We start from the raw sequence: 6,492 nt of genomic DNA, 5'->3' as shown, positions 1-6,492 counted from the left end.
GAGCACTGGACTTAGCTCCATTATACTTCCTGGTACGCCTTTTTTCCTAAAACTGTACATTTCCCCCCCAAACAGTGTATTTTTTCCTTGCTCAGCTTGCTCCTTTCATTATCGATCTACATAGGAGTGAGCACTAACCAGGCAACCCAGTCAATACTAGGCTACCTTGATAGCTCCTCTGTCGAAGCCATTGAACACAAAAAGTCTTCAATTTAGCCTCAGGCAGATTTTTAGTACAAGGGCAGAAAGCAGGCACATTCTTTGACAAAATAGAAACGAGAATGGATTGTAGGCCATTTACTAATATTCTTTCCCTCTGAAAAGTCTTGATCTGGATTCCCATAGTTAACATCATGCTCAGCACCACTGTCTTCCTGCTCTTACTAGGATGACCCATTAATCCCTGTTTAAACTATCCAGCAGCTTTTCTAGTCCAAAGTCCCAATGTCTTCCACATACCATCAACAAATACCATAGTCAGTCCTGTCACAACAGTACCCCAATCCCCCGCTACCAACTTCTGTCTTAGTCATTGTTCTATTGCTGTAAAAAGACCATGACCAGGGCAATTCTTGTAAAAGAAAGCATTTAATTTGGGCTTGCTTAGAGTTTCAGAGGCTTAGTATATTATCATCATGGTGGGGAGCACGGTGGCAGGCAGGTGTAGTGTTGGAAAGGCAAAGACAGGGAGAGCAACAATGGGCTTGGTGTGGGCTTTTGAAACCTCAAAGAACACCCCCCCCCCATGACACACTTTCTCCAACAAGGCCATACCTCCTAATCCTTCTCTAATAGTGCCACACCCTAATGACTAAGCCTTCAGATATGTGGGCCTTTGGGGATTATTTTTCACACTACCAAAATGGATACTTATAACAGCATACATTTTTATTTGTTTCATTTTAAGAGATCAGAAACTAAAAAATGGCTCTTAGGGGCCAAATGTCAATGTCAACAAAGCTTTATTCTCTTTGGAGGTGCAGGATGATCCTTTCACAGCTTGTAGACTTCACCTTCCTTCCTTCCTTGTCTTATAGCCCCCTTCCATCTTCAAAGCCAACAATCACACCACTGTTCGACTGTATGCTGATGTCTAAGCTTCAATTCTGCAATGGCCATTCTTGGCTTGTCAACCTGACACACCTGGGAAGAGAGATTCTCAGTAGAGAAATTATCTCCATCTGACTGGGTGTTTGGAAGGCTTTTTTGATAGGAGAGGTCTAGCCTAATGTGGATAGTACCACCCTGGCCAAGTGATGCTGGCTTTATAAAGCAGCTAGCTAAGCAGAAGCAGACAGCAGGCCAGCAAGCAGCTCTCCTCCATGGTCTCTGCTTCAGTGTCTGTCTATATGTTCCTGTCTTGAGATCCTGTCTTTTTTCCCCACCATGGTGGACTGTGAACTCTAAGCTAAAGAATTCCTTTCCTCTCCAGTTGCTTTTGGTCAGTGTTTTATCACAACAGAGAAGCTAACTAGGTCAGGGCCAGCTAAGCAAGTCTAAGTAAGCCAGTCTGTTAGTATTTTGTGAAAATACTTTTTCTATTGCAGATGACCAGTCTGTTGACCTGTATAAACTACTCAAAATTTAGTCTTTCCACTGATTAGCTATCATGATGTTCACTTGGTTTACAGCTGTCATGCGGTTGTTGCTACCCAATGCCCCCTTCACTGTTTATCATACAGAGAATGAAAATGGGCAAATTCTGCTTAAAGATACATACTATAAACCACTAACATTGAATTACTGCCCATCCATATGATCATTATAATTTAAGAAATGGAGCAATATTGGGAATTTATATTCAATGCAAACACCTCAAGTACTCTAACGAAAAGCTGAAGTCCATGTTTGAGCATTACCAAGAATTCAAACAACCAAGCTTCAGAGGAACTATGAACTTTCAAAAATGTTTTACACTTTGTATATCTTTCTTTGAATCTCTCTCTCTCTCTCTCTCTCTCCCCATGCTTCTCTGTCTGTCTCTGTTTTTTCCTGTCTCTGTGTATATGTCTGTGTCTTCCTTCCTTTCTTCCTTTCTTCCTTCCTTCCTAACTTCCTTCCCTCCTTCCTTTCTTTTTTTCTTTCTACTTCTGTCTGTCTGTCTGTCTGCCTGTCTGTCTGTCTGCTCTGTCTCTCCCTCCCTCTCTCTCTCTCTGTATATATCCATTTGAATTTTTTAGGGGGAGTTTCATAATTTTCAACATATTTTAAGGTATTCTGATATAATTTTGAAACAGCAATACACAATGTTAAAAATTTACTATTAACATATATTTGGACTTCTTATATAAAAAAGTTTCTTCCTTGTTCAAGAAATAAGTCAAGGGCTGGCAAGATGGCTCAGTGGGTAAGAGCACTGACCGCTCTTCCGAAGGTCCTGAGTTCGGATCCCAGGAACCACATGGTGGCTCACAACCATCCATCATGAGATCTGACGCCCTCTTCTGGTGCGTCTGAAGACAGCTGCAGTGAATTACGCAGGAAAGAGCAGGGCTGGAGCCAGAGGGACCAGAGCCAGCAGGGCCAGACCGAGCGGGGCTGGAGCTCAATTCCCAGCAGCCACACACATGATGGCTCACGGCCATCTGTACAGCTACAGTGTACTCACACACATAAAATAAATAAAATAAATCTTTAAAAAAAAGAAATAAGTCAAGAAACTAACTTTGAGTGTCTAATGTATGCATTCTTCTGTGTAAGACACTGGTGGTTATATTCTCCCAATGACAAACACTTTCAACTTGGTTTAAGATAGTAGACAGACAAACAGACACACACACACATACACACATGCACTTTAGACTGCATACTTTAATTCTTGAATTCTAGAATTTAAAAATAAAATATGATATCTATCTATCTTCTACTGCGGGAAAGAATGACTACAAATCCTACCTGCCATTTTCATTTTTACACAAAATATTAAAGATAGAAATATAATGGGACATAATTTTTCTGAAAGCAGAATACAGGACTGTATGTTATCTTGAGGCCCCTGATATAAGTGTGTATTACATATATATAATACACATATGTATTTGCATGATCATGCATGTCTATGTATAAATTATGCAGCTGGAAAATGCAGAAGAATGCAAAGAATAGAATATTCCATACCTTTACATTCCAGAGAAAATAAATCTTTTATCAGGTACTTTTATTTTTCACATGTGAAAGTCCAGGCAGCCCCGATTTAGCTTGGCATTGTCTCACAGTTATATGCATCTTCTAAAATGACAAGCTGAGCACAGCATGTGCCTGTAGTCTCAGCGGCTTGGAAAGCTGAATCAGGATAACTGCTTAGACCCAGGAGTTTGTCTTCTGCCTGGCAGTATAGCATGATGCTGGTCCTTAAAAGCATAAATAAAGTACTGGAGAGATGGCTCGGCCATTAAGAGCACTGACTGCTCTTCCAGAGGCCCTGAGTTCAATTCCCACCAACCACATGATGGCTCGCAACCATCTGTAATGGGATCCAATGCACATTTCTAGTACGTGTCTGAAGACAGCTGCAGTGTACTCATATAAATAAAATCTCTATAAAATAAAAAAGCATAAATAAAGTGATTCATGCTCTATGCTGAATTTTCATTTAAAAGTGAACATTTATACAAAAGATGGCATTAACTAACTAGTGACAGAATAAATACAGCATGTACATTTATACAAGCATAATGTAAAATATGCCATTTATACAAGATGTACATTTGGATAGTCTGATTATTATTTTTAATATGAATGTCTCACAATAAAACACAGCAAAGAATATCTTTGGGTTGTCAACTTTTTTGAGCTGCTATATCTGTGGAAACATAAAACTGGAGAATTCAGAATTACCTCACTGTGTCCTTCTCATCACTATAATGCATGCCAAAGGCCAGTGCTTATGAAATGCTTATTTGCATGACCTTTTACCTACAATAGCTTCTATGAAACACAAACAAAGGAATAAAATAGAGAAAAGGGGAGTAAGGGAGAAAAGAAATATTAAAACAAAGAAAAAAATGACCCTTGTACACACCAAAGCAGAGTCCAAAGTACTTGGAATGCTAACAGAAGACTGATTTATGGCAGCCAATGTTAACATGTGTATCAGTTTACCTACTCACAGCTGATGGCTGTCCCAGTTAGCCAACTTCAGAAGCATGGAGAGTCAAGGAGAAGTAGTAAATGAGATATATCATAAAGATTGCCAAAAGGAAAGAACCATGAAAAAAGCAGGTTGTGCAGCCAGGTTGTCTGGCCAATTTACATGTACACATTTTTCTGTTTTGTTTAAAGAACCATTATGCATCAGATGACCTCAATGTACCTTGGCTGTTGTATTACCTAACTTCCTTATCTCTTCTTTAATGACTATAAAAGTCTGATGCTTACTTTGAGAAATTACACTCAGATTCAGGACTCTCTTGTGTTCGTGTCTATTTGTCACTCGACAACTCCTTGCCCACCTGAGTACCAGAACCCTGATTCTCCCCAGGTTGAGGGACCCTGACTGGATCGACCTGCAGCAGAAGAAAAGGAGGAGGAGGACAAGAAAGAGGAGGAGGAGGAGGAGGAGGAGGAGGAGGAGGAGGAGGAGGAGAAGGAGGAGAAGGAAAGAATCCAGAGGGGTTTTATTTATGTGTGTTTGTAGGAAAGAGGCTAGAACTCCAGGAGATGGAGTTGCTTTCCTTTCTAAGGGACTCTTCTAAGTTCTTTGTGGTTGGTTGTCAGTTATACTCTCACTGTTGTGCATGTGCAATGTACCTTAAAAGCTTATGTGTTGAAGTCTTTGTCCCCTGTACAGGAGTATTCAGATGCAGGGCCTTTGAGAAGTGGCTGGATCATGAGTTCATTAATCATTACTGCTCATGGTGGAGTAAATATTTGAGATGATGGATGCTTGGAGTGGTGCATGACTCTGGGCAGGTGTACTGCCTGAGCCTCTTCCTTTCTCTCTCTCCCTAACCACTATGCAGTGAGTAGCTTTACTCCATTATGAGGTCTTTATCATGATAAATCTACCTCATCATAGGATCAGAAACTTGGAGTCAAGTGACCATCAACTGAAACCTCTGAAATCATGGACAAAAGTAAGCCCTTCCTTATACATTTTCTCAGGCGTTCTATCACAACAACAGAATACCAGCCCAACTCTCCATATCTACTCTATTTTCCCATGAGAACTCTGTCCTATGGGAAACACGTTACAATGAACTCTGCTGTAGGAGTAGAAGCACTAGGTATTTCTCAGCTATAGAGTACAATAGATAGGGACAAGTATAGTAGAATTTACTAAGGGAAATGGCTGAATGATTTAGTGCAAGAGTTCATGTATGTGTATGGAAGAACTAGAGTTCTAGACCTCTCTAAAAAGACTTTAATGATGCTACCTGCCTCACCTCCATTATTATTGGTGAGGATGATTATGAAGGTGATCAATTAGAATATTCTTGTTACGGAATCTAAAGGCTCTCCAAGGTATCTCTGGACTCTGCTGGCGTTGATTCGGTTAGGCATGTGGTTCATGCTTATAATTTTAGCACCTGAGAGGCTGAGGAAGGATTATAAGTTTGAAGGTATCTTAGGCTGTAAAGTGAGACCTTGTCTTACAAAACCCAGCCAATCAACCAACCAACCAAACAAACAAAACAGATCAAAACAAAATGATAGACCTAAAGCCCAAATGATTTTGTGCAGGTGAGTCTCAAAATGCAGAAACAGAAGAGGAAAAAAAGCTCAAAATTTATGTGAAATGCATTCACTTTAACAATGTCAGAGGACAGGCTGGTGAGATGGTTCAGTGGGTAAGAGCACTGACTGTTGTTCCAAAGATCCTGAGTTTGGATCCCAGCAACCACATGGTGGCTCACAACCATCCGTGATGAGATCTGATGCCCTCTTCTGGTGAGTCTGAAGACAGCTACAGTGAATTACACCAGAGCGAGTGGGGCCAGAGGACAGCGGGGCCGGCAGAGGTCCTAAGTTCGAGTCCCAGCAGCCACATACATGATGGTCACAGCCATCTGTACAGCTACAGTGTACTCATACGCATAAAAAAAAAAAACATGCCAGAGGACAATGTAAATCTTGAAACACTGTTGTGCAAGTTAAATATTAGAGCAGTGCCATTATTTGTTGTTGATGTTGTTTATCATATAGCCTTGTACATAGTCGTAGATGGGCCTTGAATTCATTATTCTTCTAAATTGGACTCCTGAGCACTGGGATTATAGGCATGTACCTCCAGACTTATGTTTAAAACAGGATCTCCCTGTGTATCTCAGGCTAACTTCTATCTTCCTCCACAGCCCAGCTTGCTCCCAAATTCATGATCGTCAGGCTCCTTGAGATTACAGGCCTAGATTTCCATGTGTAATTCCTTAAGCTTCTTGAATGGTGCTAGTGTTTCAATACTACTTTATTTTTATTGATTTATGAGCAAGCCATTTGAAGTTGTTAAATTTCATGAAGTTGTTAAATTTTGATTTCTAAGGAAATGTTTATTGA

The sequence above is a fragment of the Mastomys coucha genome, unplaced genomic scaffold, assembly GCF_008632895.1.
Source record: "Mastomys coucha isolate ucsf_1 unplaced genomic scaffold, UCSF_Mcou_1 pScaffold19, whole genome shotgun sequence".
NCBI lineage: Eukaryota > Metazoa > Chordata > Mammalia > Rodentia > Muridae > Mastomys > Mastomys coucha.
Note: the sequence above shows the minus strand (reverse complement) of the source record.